Source organism: Odontomachus brunneus, unplaced genomic scaffold, assembly GCF_010583005.1.
Source record: "Odontomachus brunneus isolate Ranch 3 - 2012 unplaced genomic scaffold, Obru_v1 Obru_scaffold_015, whole genome shotgun sequence".
NCBI lineage: Eukaryota > Metazoa > Arthropoda > Insecta > Hymenoptera > Formicidae > Odontomachus > Odontomachus brunneus.
In genome coordinates, this window is record NW_022639465.1 from 84678 (window position 1) to 101820 (window position 17143).

Consider the following 17143-nt stretch of genomic DNA (forward strand, 5'->3'; position numbering starts at 1 on the left):
ATAAAAGTAAGATTTACACTCGTATAAGTCAACCAAACGATATACAATTATATATCTGAGTTGTGCTAGCCTAGCACAAGTCAGCACAAGTTTCAGTTTCGCCAGCACAAGAATCTAAAGGGCACTTTACTCTTGACCGCGGCCTTTGGCGCTCGCAGTCTTTGTCATTAATCACCACTTCTAGATTTTGCATCGACTCAGATATGCAATTTTGAGTCGATGCAAAGTCTAGAAATAGTAATTAATGGCATAGATTGCGAGCGCGAAGGGCCCCGGTCAAGAGTAAAGTGCTCTTTAGATTCTTGTGCTGACGAAACTGAAACTTGTACTAGCCTAGCACAACTCAGATATGCAATTCTGAGTCAATACAAAGTCTAGAAATGGTGATTAATGACAAACTGCGAGCGCGAAGGGCCGCGTTCAAGAGTAAAGTGCTCTTTAGATTCTTGTGCTGGCGAAACTGAAACTTGTGCTGACTTGTGCTAGGCTAGCACAACTCAGATATATAATTGTATATCGTTTGGTTGACTTATACGAGTGTAAATCTTACTTTTATCCTATTTGCCTAAAATCGTTTTTTTCGTCTTATTTCTTTCATGATTATTTTTTGAAGATACTACTTTAGCACAATGTTAGCACAACCTAACACAATAAAAAAATTTCGAAAATCGAAAAGTGGGGGACTACCAAAAAACGATTTTTTCCATTTTTCTTGCTCATTTTTCATATTAAAAATTTATAATTCGAACACAATGTAGCACAAACCTAGCACAAATTAGCACAACTGTCAAAATTATTAAATTTGAAAAGTGGGGGGCTAACTTCATACAGGCTCAAAGTGGAGATTCGGGAATTCGAGAAAATCCAATTTTGGGGGCTTAACTCAAGAAAGGTAGCGCGAATACTGGACTCGGAATTTTCATCCTACTTTCGTTGCCTTAACGTTGTTCCATTTAACGCCTCTCTCGACACTCCGTACATCAATCTTTTTTATTTTACTTAACCTACTAACCTTACCGAGAGCTCTTCTTTAAAACGTACAGACATTTTCTATGGTTCCTGCTACTTAGAGGTGGTAAGTAGAATTTCAGATTCTCTACATGTGTATTAAACATACATTGATCTCTCAGCATATTCAGATGTTAGAAAGTTCAAGTCAAAAGTAAGGCTAGAATTCAACAAACTTTCATGATTACCACGACATGAGACAATCAATAATGGAAAGTCTACAATTAATTTTTTTAATTATATTTGTGAAGCAAACGTATTAAATTTTTGACGATGCAAGACATCTCTAATGATCGATACAATCGTTTGCGCGAAGCGTAAGTTTCCGCGAGGCGTGATGGTGGATCGCGGGGTTATCCAAAGCAACAGAATAATTTCTTCTCGTGCAAACCGCTGATACACCGTTGATACGCGTGGCATGAGATTATGTTTCAGTTTCCAGACGGCAGACGCGTGACTGGCGTCGACCGACTCTTCCGACCGCGAAATCTCGCCTCGATTGTCGTCATTTCGCGCTGCATCCGGCGTCGGCCCGGCGACCGCTGATATTACTACACACATCGCATCCTGAATGACGAATTCGGGGTATCCCCCGGTTTAATTATAACTCCGTATCTTTATCTGCTGGATGGATGCGATTCGTATGTATCATTAGCCGCGATAATAAATCACGATCCGCGGCCTACATTGTGCGCCGCGGCGCAAAATCGCACGAGTCGTGCCAAGAGAGTCGCGCGCCCGCCAAAAATTGCTCCAAGTTGGTTTGATGAAATCCCGTGGTCACGGCGTGCCGCACCAGCGCAATGCATCGTGTCTCGTTTCCGTAGACACGCGACGTTATTGCAGCTGAATTCGTCAAAACGTGAGGCATCAAAGAGTCACAAGTGTACGACGAGAATATACACGGCGGCACGGAAAATAAATGCGAATTCCCGGGAGCGGGTTATTGGACCGTTTCGCACGTCGGGACATTGTTAAAACTTCACGTCGCAGCTGGAGCTTATTTAAACGTAAGATGATTTCCCAGCACCGGGACACTTTATGAATATGTGAAGCGAAAGGGAAGAGAGATCACTGAAAATTATTCTAGGGTGTCGCAGAACAACCTCCGAAGCTCTCGTGGAGGTATAGTACGAATTGAAGTGAACGTCCTGTACCGTTCTGTGATATTCACAATAGTTATTGAGATATTAATTAAAGAAAATTTGTGAACGATCACAAGATACAAGAGATATGTGAGATATGGTAGATGAGCTGTAACGCAGACGTTCGCTATCGTGTACATTAGATGAAACTGAACAAAAAAGTTTTCTACCATCTTGCAAATGAATACATAGATTTTTATATATTAATTAAAGAAGATTTGATCGCGCACAATCGTGTAATAATTTTCTTTTATTAATAACTAAAAATCTACATGGTTATTTGCAAAATGATTAAGGGCTTTTTTTATAATTTGATCTAATGCACGCAACAGCAGAATTAAAAAATAAAAACTATTTATTCCGTGAGTACTAATAATTTATTTGTACTAATGTATATATTTTTATATTGAAAAAACATTTTTTTAATGAGAAAATATTTTTCTGAAATCATTGTTTCTCATGAAAATTACTTATTACACAAAAATTTAGAATTAAAGAAATATATTATTAATATCTGCTAATAAATAAATAAATATATATATATATATATATATACATAATTATATATATATATATATATATATATATATGCATAATAAATATATACATACATACATACATATATATATATATATATATATATATATATATATATATATATATATATATATATATAATTTTATAATATATATAATTTTAAATATAATTTAAAAATTAAATATAATTTGAAATATAATTTATAATAAATATAAATATATATATTTATATATTTATATATAATATATATTTTATAATAAATATAAATATTTATTTTTCTTTCTTTTTTCTCTCAGTAGGAGATTTATTTTCTTTTTTTCTCTGTCGGCGCCATGCGTCGAATATTTACTATACCGAAAGAGTTAAATGAATAAAATGTTAATATTATCCTTAAAAACAAGACGTCTGTTCGAGTCTTTTATCAATATTTGAGGCAGTTTCTATATGGGACAATGGATTTCCTAGAATAGGTTCTGCATCGAGCTCGTTGTTTAAGCGATAATGAATTTTTTTCCATCCAAAGTATCCAAGCGCAGCTGCGACTCGCATAAAAAGTTAATAACGGTATGGTAGTGCATCAGTGGATTAAACGACAGACTATTGTTGGCTCAGGTGGCCGTTGTTCTCTGTCGACCGCTTTCTTTCTCCCGCTTCTTTGTACACTCCCGTAATTCCACACCGCCTCGTTTCTCGGGGTCTCTCGTAAAGTCTTTCTTTTCTTTGCCGTGGCTACTTTATTCCATCGCGCGAAAGCGAAACAATTGAATCATCGGCCAAAGGATATACCGGATTATTGGAATATGTAGTGCGTGACTGGTTGACGTAAATTGATCGCGCGCGCAAACGGCTGTCACGCTCGATTTATGGGGTATAATTCAGTGGCATATGGAATAACGAAGACTTTCTGTGAGAATCAAACACAGAGATCTCTCGAGACAAATGTTTTTACAATACTTTTTACTTACTTGCGTAAAAATGTTAAAATTTCCTTGTACTACAAGTTTTTTTTATTATTTCAATGTAAAATTAACATGCAACTGATACATTATTATTTTCATGACGTCTTAATGTGTTACATTTATACTTTATAACTTTATAACTAAACAATTTGTTGTGCGTCATTTAGAAATGAAATATTACTTTGAGCTATTTTAATACAATTATTCCGAAAGGTCAACTTTTCTTTTAAAGTCTTTGATACTAACAAAAGTTAAAGTACTTAATACATGTCTGTGTATTAATTTATGTTTGTGATATTTTGAAATGTTATTTAATATATGTAAGTGTTCAAGTAACATTTGTAGCGTTAAAATTACACATTTTATACTCTATTATAGATTAATATGTAGATGTTAAAATTTCGAAAAATTTCCCGAGTATTTTAGATAAAATCACAAATAACATCTCTTTTAAAAACAATACAATAAGAAAGAAATGATAAGTAAAACATTTTTGTCAATGTAAAAGTAACATTTTTCTTGGTGTTTCACTTGACATTTAAAATATGTCAAATTTACATAAAATTTGCTTCAAAATAGTGTTAAATAGTGTATTAAATTTTTGTATTAATTTTTTACACAATATTTCTATTTTTCTTTTTTTTTTACATACCCGCCTTGTGTTAAATTAACACGAAAATCGTGAGTGGAGTTTCTGAGACATGTGAAATGTCTTAAACTTAACATAAAAATTTTTCACCGCGTTTTTTTACGTATTAAACTTCTCTGCCTTGAATTAATTAGTAAAACGAAGAGATACGATCAAATTTATCGGAGTCGACCGATGAAGCTGCAGGGACATTAAGCTGACATTAAGCCAACAGAACGTATTAATTGCACTCGAGACAATTACGGAATCACGTGTAATTAAGCACGATACAGATGCGTGCCAGGACAGCGTCGCGTTTCACCACTATCGTCATTAATCACCGAAGGTCCGTGAAGGATTCGCAGGTGTGGTTGCGCAAGTGAAAGAGAGCTTCGACGTGAGTGGCCGTGAGCGCGCAATAAGGAGGTGGCTCTCCGCGAAATCCGCTCACGGCGGGTCGCGGCTTTTATCGGTCTCGGCTCGATAATGATTTTTTAATGACGTCCGGGAAGCTTCGTTCTGCCGCGCGTTCCCACGCGCACCGCCGTTACGCTACTTTTTCGTCGCATGTTAACTATCGATACTGTTCCGCGAGCACGCAGTCGAAAGCAACAATTCAGAACGAGCCAGTACTTTGTGTTCCGCACGGAGAAAACGCCAAGGATATCGCACTTCTCTGCCAGTTCAGTAAGGTTATGATATGACTTTAATTATAATGGCTTTAAACTTATCCGCACAAGGTCGGAAATCGTATAACTCTCACAAGGAAACCCACACGGAAAGAAAAGATTTGGTTGAATTAACCAAATATCTGGTAGAATATGAACGATCCAGAAATTCCGATTGAAGTAACCCGAATTCTGTTTAAGTTAACAAGATTTTTGGTAGACTAATCAAACATGTCTGATTATTTAACCAGTTAAATAACCAAACATGTTTGGTTAGTCTACTAAAAATCTTGTTAACTTAAACAGGATTCGAGTTATTTCAATCTCAATTTCTGGATCGTTCATATTCGATCAGATATTTGGTTAATTCAACCAAATCTTTTTTTTCCGTGCATACAAGTGTCCGCCTCCAATTTTCATGAACATACATATAATAAAAAACGTATCTGTTATTTTGATCTAAAGTACAACACATTACAAGTTCATGAAAATCGGAGGCGGATACTTGTATGAGTTTCCTTGTCAGTTTATATAAAAATTGGTGAGGCATACATAGACCTCTTTCCTCATTTATAGTCGATTTGCGAAGACGAGACACGGCAGGCTCGAATCAATCGAATTAACACCATTTGTGGGACGATCGATTCGCGTGCGCTCTTACAGAGCGGATCGGCTGGAGAGGATAACGCAAATTAACGGGCGCGTAACTCTCGCAGATGACGCGGAAGATCGCGCGCGCACGTGTGTATGTGTGTACGTGATGCGAAAGCGTGGCCTCACGCATTACACGCGCGTTATTACGCACACAGCGAGGCTGCTTTCACGCGGATACGTCACGCGGGCTTATCCCATTTGGATATCTGCCAATGCGCCGATGGTCTAACTCTCGTCAGATGCGCCTAAAATAACGAATCGATCAAGCTTAACGCGCGAAACTTTCGACGTTGATCGACCGAACGGCGGAGCGAATAAACGAGTTGCAAAATCTTTGATATTCGATACGGAGGTGGGCCTCATCGCGAGAATAATATCCAGGGAAATCGCTGTCTTCGAAATAACTTCGTGCTCTTCAGAGTATCGGAGCTTCGGAGAAGAGTCTCCGGCGAAGAAAATCTCCGCGAGATTCTCATTCAGCGGCGAACGCTTCCATTATTCACTCGTGTAACGTAAGGACTCATTTTGCAGGTCGTTCTTCGAATTTTTCAGTTAATTCTTGAATTCAAGAACTACAAATTTATGATCTTACGAAAGAAGATTGCTGATTTATCTCTAGTAGCACAGTTTGTTAGGACAATATTGGCTACAAATCGAACCCCAATATACCCAATATTGGCCGAATATTGCAAAGTAAAGGTGTGCATTTTATAGTCAATATAGAATATTAACAATTCATTTGCTAACTTTATTAGCTACATATTAGCTCGATATACTCTTAATGTATATTAGTACATTCATGTTGTGCAATATTGGCAATTTATCCACATTATATTTATAATCAATATTGGCTATATTTTGGCTATATTGATCCAATGTATGTCCAATGTAACGTCAATAAACTGTGCGACTAAGGATTTTTTGAATTTTACTTCCATACTTTCTGAATTCTACGCTAAATCTCCTTATTTTTCCAGGAACGTTACGTAATTTGCAATTATTAATGCAGGCATTATGTGCACATGACGGGTTATCAATAATACGAGTTTTCTTCGTCGACTATCAAGAGATCGAACGACTTCGCGACGCTCGCGACTCGGGGCGAAGTAGCCGATAAATAGTCTTCCAGCGTCCAGAAAATAGGACGTCGAGCTGTTTTCGACGGGGGATGTAAATGTTTATCGGTGGATTGCCAATAAAAACAACGGTACCGGCGGCGCGCTTTCAGCGACTTCCTGCTGGCCGCCGTCCGAGGCGCGCGCTAGAAACCGAACTGGTTCCACCATCTGCGAAAATTAGAAGTTAATATACGTGACAGGCGGGAGCCAACGAGTCTGTTTTCGAGCGAGCAACGTTTATCTGTAATTTGTTACGTCACTCGGCAATTCGACTATTAAAGTGATTTAGTGCAGCATCGAAAATTATTTATTGAATAAACAATAATTCGCTTTTTTTACTAAATAATAATAATTTTTAATAATTTTCATGTTCATTATTCCTAATATATTATTGTACATTTAATACAATATTGGGCATTAACCCATTAAGACTAAGGATAGATTTTCAAAAATCATCTAAATTAGGGCAAAACGTCGAAATTTGTTAAAAAGTGAAAAAAAAAATTTGTGTTGGATTTCAAAATTCAAGATGGCGGACCAATATGTCGGTCCGAAAATTTGAAATTTTGACCTATTTGAGTGATAATCCATATAGAGGAGGTTTGGGGTTCGCTGAGTATGAATATGCACTTATTTTTTCAAAATTCGTAATGGAGGATCCAATATGGCCGCCCAGAAATGCGAAAATTTGACATAATTTTGTTATTTGGCGAAAAATCCAACCAAATTATAAACTATCTTTCGAAGATGTTTGTTTTGGGGCAAAACATACTTTAGCAGACTGTAGAAGAAAAATGGTTTTTTTACTTTAAAAATCAATATGGCAGCCAAAAATTTTTAATTTTGATTTATTTCAATGAAAGTACGTTTTGAAAAATTTTGAAAAAATAAGTGCATATTTATACTCAGCGAACCCAAAACTCCCCCTATACGGATTTTCACTCAAATAGGTCAAAATTTCAAATTTTCGGGTCGACATATTGGTCCGCCATCTTGAATTTTGAAATTCAACACAAATTGTTTTTTCACTTTTTAACAAATTTCGACGTTTTGCCTTAATTTAGATAGTTTTAAAAAGCCTATCCTTAGCGATTTTCTTTTGAGTCTTAATGGGTTAATTGACTAAAATTTTTTTTCGATCAAATAATCAAAATTGATCAATCGTTATATATGAAATTGCAAATAATTTCATCGAGTTATTTTTAGCAACTACTAATTTTTAATAATCGATAATAAATACCTATTAATAATAATACACAGGATATTAAAAAAAATGAACATATAATGTAAGCATCCTATATATATAGTTTTAAATATTAATAATTATACATTTCAGATGTAGAACGGAAGCACAAATCGATAATATTAATAATGGCGATTCGACTGTCATAATTATTCGGCACTAATTTGAATTTTCGCGTAATCCCGTCGCGTGGTCTCGGCGCGCTTCGCTTTTTGTCTCTCCGCGAGCTGTTTTCTCGCCGGTTAAAATCGGAGCGTCATGTGTTACGCGAACGCCGCGAGTAATCGCGAGGGCAGAGAAAAGAAACGAGCTCGCGAAAAGATCGGTCCGCGCCATATTTCTCGCGTCGGAGGCTTACAAACGACACGAGTCGCGCGGTTTATTTCGTGACGCGTGATTCACTTCGCGGCGCCAAGCTCCGCGGCTTGTCGCTTGTCGTTCCTTTTCGTCACTTTCCTTCCTTCCTTCCTTCCTTTCCTCTCCCGTCCTCCCGCGCTTCTTCCAAAAGGTCGCGCACTATCGTGACTTAGCACCGTGGGTAATAAAACGCCCGTGACAAATGTCCGCAAGATTATGCGATAGCAATTGATTTGCGCGTCGCGGCGAGGAGTTAGCGCGTCCTACTTGTCTCCCGTGTGTGCGTATTACATTAGCCGTGTTGCACGCCACCACGACTTCTCAATAAATAACTTTCCGTTTAGCGTTAAGAAATGTCACCGTCAATCACGTTTCGGGTCATCAGGTTACATTAACATTCCGACGCGATCATCTATTCAACGACTATGGATATTCAACGACTGATCTACAGTGGAAGAGTCAGGTGACCTTGAATCACTGCGTGTATTATTAATGTATAATCCGTGTATAATCATATTCCTGGGGACACACATTCGGGGAACATGAAGCCTGCATGGAAAAAAGAGATCTGCATATAAACAATTATAAAATAAAAATAATATAAGAATATATATAAGATATACTATAATATAAGAATAAAAAGATCTGCATATAGACATATAGACAACTATAACATAATTTACTGTATTAGCCACTCTTCCTTTGCTACAGGAGCCAATTTCCTTGCTATGATAACAAGAAAATGTGCTCCTGCAATGAAAAAAGTAGCTAAAGCAGTAAATTATGTTTAATTGTCCATCTGTAGCAAATTTGCTACGTTAGCCACTTTTCTTGCTATAGAAGCAGATTTTCTTGTTATCATAGCAAGAAAATAGATTCCTGCAGCAAAGAAAAAATACTAACACAGCGAATTATATTTAACTGTCCATATGTAGCAAATTATTTTTTTCCGTGATGGAATACAACTTGCGGGAAGTCGAACGCTCCCTCTTTCACATGTCATTCCCTTTCAGTCGTGATCGGTTGGACGTTAATTAAGGGAAAGCTCCATATTGATGTTTTTTCTTCTGTGTATTCCAGGCGATGGAGTCGTGAAGTCTTGAATACAATTTGCGGGGCCGAGGGAACGCTTCCCTTTCTATACATGCCATTCCTTTTCAGTCGTTATTATTCGATTGAGCGTCAATGAAAGGTAAGCTCGAATCATATTGATGTTATTTCTTCTGTATTTATAAAGCGCGAGTCTAAGCAAGCGTCTGAGTTGCGACACTCGCGGCGCGAAATCAAACAATGAATCCTTTGATCTCTTTGAAATGACATTCTGGGTCTGTCAGACCGAAACAACTTCGAACTACCATATTTTTGCTGAAAATCAGTATTTTTGGACACTTTTTTCAAAGATATAAACAAGTTTCAGCTATATAAGATAGTAACGCAATAAAATTGGAATCTGTTGGCGGATTTGCGCGACATTTTTCCGGAACCTTTAAGAAAGTTAGTGAGCTATTTAACAATAGTTTGGGTCTCGCAGTCACACATTGTACGCGGAAGATTAATTCCGTAAGTGATACGTCTAGAAAAGTTTTGTAGAAAAATATTAAATTCCTCTTGATTTACTTTAATTATTGTATTTTTGTTTAGCAGATACAAATCAAACAAGTATTATATTTGACTATACATTATACTAATATCAAATATTTTTCAAATTTAGAAAATGTATATATTTTCTTAAAATTTTAAGAAAATCTTTGCTTCTCATGAAAGCAAATGTTCATTGCGCTTAAACAAAAGAGTTTGAATTTAAATAAGTATGTGTGTGTTGTTAATACTCATCAAATAAATTTGTACTATTTTTTAGTTTTTTCTCTCAGTATAGTGATTCAATAGAGATAGATAGTGGTGATTAAAATAATTGCACGATTCTCCCTGAGTTCCCTTTTCTTTAATAAACATATCTAAAGATTTTTTTCTTTATTACTATTTTCTTTGAAGAATCTTGAAAAACTTCAAAGAAAATAGTAATAAAGAAAAAAATCTTTAGATATGTTTATTAAAGAAAAGGGAACTCAGGGAGAATCGTGCAATTATTTTAATCACCACTATCTATCTTTACTGAATCACTATACTGAGAGAAAAAAACTAAAAAATAGTACAAATTTATTTGATGAGTATTAACAACACACACATACTTATTTAAATTCAAACTCTTTTGTTTAAGGGCAATGAACATTTGCTTTCATGAGAAGCAAAGATTTTCTTAAAATTTTAAGAAAATATATACATTTTCTAAATTTGAAAAATATTTGATATTAGTATAATGTTAAAATGTTATTGTAGTACTTGAATAAATATTCACTATTTCTTAGTTATCTTTTCTCACAGTATATCAGCAACGACTCAAAACATTCGCCAAGATTATACGACGTTAACAACTAGAATCAATTTCACGTAACTAGCTTCGTTTTATTCTTCTTCACACTTGGACAAGAACGAACGCCAAGTGCTCTTTGTTCGCTTTCGTCGAAAGGAATAAAGATGTTTACGAAGCTGTATACATGCCTGGTGTATTTTCCAGAACGCAGCTTGAGAGACGATATATAGACATCAACAAACAAATAACAATGAGACGGTATCAACGGCACAAAAACACGTTAATTGTTCGCGATTTCTTTCTGTTTCTCCACGTGCGGACGAAGAAGATCGCGGGACGTCTTTGTGCGCGCTTCTTTGTCCGTTTTCTTGGAAAGAAATTAAACTTTTGCAGCTCGTATTGGCGCTACCGAGTCGTTTCGCACTTCTTAGACCGCATTAAACGAGACTCGGAAGGGTGAAAGTCCGGACGGCGCCTGCTGGACTGAGAGGCACCCTCGTAATCTGGCAATCACCTTTCGGTTAGTTCGACCGACCCTTTCGCGCCCTCTTCGGACCTCTCTTCCATTTAAAAGCCCTGTCACCGGTGCCGCCGGCGAGCAAAATGAAAGGCGAAACCCCACGCTGACGCGTTGACATGATCAGTCCTTGAGTATTAATTTGCATGTTAATCGAAAACTTATTTTTAATTATCTGTATTAGAAAGGGTAAGAGTGCCTTCCGCTGGAGATTACCGCTTATTGCAATTAAGCGAGTCAACTCTAGTTTAGCGACCTAAGAAATTCAGTTCTTGATATATATAGTGATTGTTAAATATTGAATTATATTGCACATAGTCATAAAATGTTAATAGTTGAAGATAACCATCACTTAAAAGAAATAAAGTAAATTGAGTAATCGTTTTTCTCAGTAGTGGAATATTTTTTTATGTAGATATTTATAAAAATAAGTATATGTTAAGAAAATACTGAGTCTCTTAACGAACCAATTTGTTTAACTAAACTGTAAAAAATGAATATGTCAATAAAAGGTTAAGTGTATTCTTACAAATTTTATGGCTCACCTAATAATGATATTTAGATTGATGAAGCAACGTCAAAATATTCATCGTGAGGTAAATAATTCCCCATCCTCTCTTCCTTCCTGAAATTTTATTGAAACATACCGCGAGCACAACCGCTATGAATCTTATAAAGATCCGCGGACCTCGTAAATATAAACATTCATGGTATCCTTCGACGGAGGGAGAGCGACAGAGAAAGCGGCTAGATATTATCTCTCGTCGTAATTCATCGCAAAAAAAACACGCCGTTTCCGAGACACGACGTCCCGTCTCCAAACGGACCGGCCCCCCTTTTCTTCTTTCGCGCGATAGCCATCGCAAATTTTACGCGAGCGAGGGGGCGGCCGATTTATCGGCCGCGACGAAAGTGATATCGCGGGCACGCGCGCGCAGTAGCGAGGGTAAAATTTTGATCGGCGTATTTTCTTGTCCGTACAGTTGTACGTACGCCGCCGGAAGGGTGGTAGTCGAGAGGGTGCGAGCGAGCGGCGCGTACTTCCACGGCCATTGTGTTGCTAGGGCGATTCAGTGACCCCCCGCGGATATTGCCCGTCGCCGAGGGTGAATAAAAAAGGGAGGATACCAACCCCTGGAACCGCGGGATAAATATCGCTCGCGGGACCCACCCACGTAAGAATTCCTAATTCAACGCCGGGAAGACGAAAGGGGAAGGGAAGAAGGGAACAAGGGCACGCCTTGTGTGTGCACGTGTGGAACCCTCGTACTTTATCGATCTCTCCTCGGCCCCCTCAGGAACGCCGCGGGGATGGACTCGTGCGAATCCCAGCACGAAATGGAAAGGTGCACCTTCCTTCGTTTCCGGCGTCGCGTTATCACACAAAATTGCCGCACGCTTGCTTTCAGTACGAACGCTTTTCCCGATCCGGCGGTTTGGAACGCAGCTGGTCGTCTAATGAGAGAAACAGTTTTTATTATTAATTCCCGAAAGTTAAGTTCCCTCACTGTACCATCGACCGCGTGCCCAACTGCATCGAGAGAAGTGTTCAAACCATTTTGAAGCCGAGCACGCACTCGTTTGTAACAAAAATTGTCATAGAATTTTGTAACCGAGAAATAGGTCGATATTTTTCTGCAATAATTGACTTTTCTTTCATTTAATATATACTATTTATATTTTGAGATCTGAAAAGCTTATGCTATTTTATTATTACGTTTACTAAACGTTTTTATTATTAAAAGATTTGTTATGTTCCCAGAAAAATTCACTATATTCTAACTATATTCTATAACAATTAAAAGTTAAACTATGAAGACAAAATGACATTTATCTTGCACACTGAGAGAGAAATATAGTTGCTTTTGACGTCAACTATATGTTTTTGTGACCACAAAAATAATTAGAAGAACCATTATTTTAGTAAGTTAAAAGTTAAACTATGAAGACAAAATGACATTTATCTTGCACACTGAGAGAGAAATATAGTTGCTTTTGACGTCAACTATACGTGACCACAAAAATAATTAGAAGAACCATTATTTTAGTAAGTTAAAAGTTAAACTATGAAGACAAAATGACATTTATCTTGCACACTGAGAGAGAAATATAGTTGCTTTTGACGTCAACTATATGTTTTTGTGACCACAAAAATAATTAGAAGAACCATTGTTTTAGTAAGTTATTAGAAAGATAGTTCTTCTAATTATTTTTCTGGTTAAAATCACAAAAAAGTACAGTTGACGCCGAAAGCAACTATATTTTTCTCTCAGTGCAGTCGTTGCTCGTCGCTCGACTGATTTTTAAAGTCCACATGTCCGAGCGCGGCCGATGCTAATGAGCGACAGCGACGATGACGGCGAGAACCCGGCGTGGATTTCACGGTCAACGTGCGTGCGGCCCCGGCCAGTCTGGGCGTCGGGACGCCCGGCGCCATGTCTGTACGTCCCTGCACCCTCGCGGCGCCCGCGGAGACTCATAAATTTCCTGACAGGAGAGCGCGCGCGGGCGCCGTTTCGTTTACCTTATCGGCCCCGAGCGAGACGCACGGCGGCGAAATATTGCAAATTTTTCGCGCCGGCGCGCTTTCTATCCCTCGATCTCGCGCCGATCGATCGATCGATATTAAAAAGTAATTTTCATTCGATGGAAAGCACAAAATATTCGATTGAGTATATGATGATTTTAAGTATTTGATGTAGTTTTTAAGTTTTAAGTTCTTAATTTCTTAAGTTTTTAAGTTCTTAATTTTTTAAGTTTTTAAGTTTCTTAAACTTTTGAGTATTTGATGTGTGTTACGTTCCAGGTTCCCCATTTAAAATTATACTCAAATTAAATATACTCAAATTACCCGAGTCAAAATTTAGATCCTATGTTGAACTTTGAATTCTATACCGCAGTAGTACACCGCTAAGATAGCGAATTAGGTTTAATTCTAACGATATAATTTACTCCTACTTTGACCCTGATGATGTCTGAAATTTTCGCTTTCGCTTTCTTTAGCATCAAAGTAGATTGTATAATAGTAGGATTTTAGGAAGTAAAGTAGGTCCAGTTGCGAATTGAAGTCTCTATTGAAGCTTTAGCTCCTACATAGAATATATGTATTTTATAGAATTCAAGGTTCAACGTGGAGTCAAAATTTCGACTTAGAAATGAGTGTCAATATTGTCAAAATACGTTTCACCTAGGTTGTAGATTATCTAAGTAGGCTCAAACTATTTTTAAGAGCATGAAAGTGGCGTCAAAATTTTGACAAGGTAGAGTTAAAGGAGTCAAAAGAAAACTTAATAAGTATCAATATCGTCATAGTAAGTTTTACCTGGATTATAAACCGTCTAAGTAGGCACAAACTATCCTTAAGATTATCGTCAAAGTAGCATAAAAATTTCGACTCGGGTAACAATCATTGTTTCATATATAAGCAACGATATAATAATATAGTTAGGAAAATTGTAAAGTCTTGAATTTTAATAATGTTGTAATTTTACTTGAATATTATAATAATCTCATAAGAAACACAATATGATTATTTTGGCGATAATGATATCTTCTTTCGGTATTTAAAACCATCATATTCTCCATCTGATATTTTGTGCTCTTTAATAGAAATTATTTTTTAATAATACAAACACAGATTTTTCTTCGTGTCGAATTGTATAAAATATATTCCTGCAAGTAACTTCTCTTCGTTTAACGCTATGTAATCTCATTTGAAAATTAACATGTCAAAAATAAAGATATTTCTGAAGCAAGAATGTCCTTTTTTCTGTGCAGCAGAACTACGCAGCGTCTGGATGCTGCAGACGAGAAAATGACCTCCGCGATAACTCGCCATTGTTCTTATTAACGCGGAATATGGTGATTTGTGTGCTAATTGCTTGTCTGTATGCATTATGCATACGCGGCGGCCAGTTTTTATGGCGTGAATTCGCATTAAAATAGGGGACGTCGCAAAAGATATTTTATAGAGACGATTAAATGTATAAAAATATTGAGTATATCTTTCAAAGTTCAGAGTTACAGCATTATTATCCTTGGAACCTACGTCGCTCGCTTTTTTCTTTTTCTTTCTTTTTTTAACGAGATTTCTTTTCTTAGTTTCGTTACGAAATGTATTTCTGGTGTTTTCATTTTTATATATATCAACTGGCGAACGCTACTACTAGTACCATCCGAGTCAAAAACTTTAGCCCTATTTTCGACCCGGATTTTATAACATCTGTATATATTCTGAAGGATCAATGTATATTTAATACACATGGAAACAGACGTCCTACTTGGTGCCTCTAAATTGTAGAAAATGTACAAAATGTTACTTGTACACGGAGAGAATTTTATAGTAAAGATCACTATAGGACTTTGTAACCGAGGAATAGATTCATATTTTGCAGTAATAGACTATTCTTTCATTTTATATATGCTACTTATATTTTAAAAACAGAAACGTACTATTAAAACACTTGCTATGTTTCTAGCAAAATCTGCTGTTTTTGGTCAAATTTTTACTATATTTCTTAGCAAAATAAATTGTACTAACAGTCTATTTCTAGACTATTAAAAATAGTAAAATATAATAGTAAAATTAAAAAGAATTTATGTGAAAAAATAACTATAATTTTCACTCCATGTTCTAAAGAGACTCCTCGGCAAAATTATAGGTTAAATAAAATCAAAAGATTGACAGAAAAGGTTTCAGAATTATCAAAGTGTGTGTTAAATGGAATATTGAAGTCAAAAGAAGGATAACAATTTCGAGTCGGGTACAGACGTGTCCATGAAATCTTGATTAAATAATCTCGCAAAAAAATAATTTTCGCAAATATCATAGATAGATATAAAAATAAAATTCCGTCGCACACGCTAATCTCAAACAACGTTCCTTCGAATAAAGACGTTCGAACTCACCTTGCGAAACTACGTCGATCCACGGTAAAATGTATATCGCGCGCGTAAATGCGTATCGCTGACCTTTCATGGATATTTATTTGCATGCTCTTTTATTGCACTCGACGTTGCATAATATGCGCATAAAACGCAACGGCGAGATTCGTATCGCGCCGGCCAATTCCTGCAATTTTGCTCTGTGTATGGGCGACTCTCGGCGTGTCCTTCGAGGGTATCGATCAGTCCTGCCGGCGCGGCGAGTAGCCGAAATTCGTGTCGGATGCGTTCCCGTAGCGCGGCTATCCGGATTGCAACCAGGGATGTGCGATTTATCAAATTGTGTATCGCGACGCGATATTTTTTAAGAAGCGCCATGAATTCGATATGTCGTATCACAATTGTGTGTCGCAAATGTTATTTCAAATGTTATTTCGCGCGTAATTTTTGCAAACTTTATATCACTAACGCGATTCTTAATCATAAGGAGGCATGAAATCATAATATTTAAATAAAAGATAAACATATTAACAATAAATAAATCAACCCGATATTTAAATAAAAGATAAACATATTAACAATAAATAAATCCCTGAATCGAAATTTTGATGTTACTTTGACGCTCTTAAGGATAGTTTGCGCCTACTTAGACGGTTTATAGCCTAGGTAAAACCTACTTTGATGATATTGATACTCATAAACTTCTCTTTTGAACCTTTAACTTTACCTTGTCAAAATTTTGACGCTACTTTGATGCTCTTAAAAATAGTTTAAGCTTACTTAGATAATCTACAATCTAGGTGAAACCTATTTTGACGATATTAACACTCATTTCCGACTCGAAATTTTGACCCTATGTTGAACCTTGAATTCTACACCACAGTAGGAGCTAAGATAGCAAAATAGGTTTAATTCTAATGATATAATTTATTCCTACTTTGATGAAATCTGAAATATATGCAACAAATAAAATGTATATTTTGTATGCTATTTGACGCTTCTGTTCCGTTATTTATTAAATTTTTTAAATATTTCTATAAAATACACATATTCT

The 17143-nt window shown here is 36.4% G+C and overlaps 2 long non-coding RNA genes across 3 annotated transcripts in view; one reads left to right on the forward strand and one right to left on the reverse strand.

The window, feature by feature from the left end:
- LOC116841278 overlaps positions 1-17143 on the reverse strand; it is a 128535-nt gene that overhangs the window by 41580 nt on the left and 69812 nt on the right. The window lies entirely within an intron of this gene.
- LOC116841279 lies at positions 4192-11947 on the forward strand. 2 transcript variants are annotated; one of them, XR_004377530.1, is made up of 3 exons: positions 4192-4969; positions 9398-9509; positions 10893-11947. It is a non-coding gene; the product is annotated as an uncharacterized LOC116841279 (long non-coding RNA). The 2 variants fall into 2 exon arrangements; XR_004377531.1 differs by having other exon boundaries at positions 11082-11947.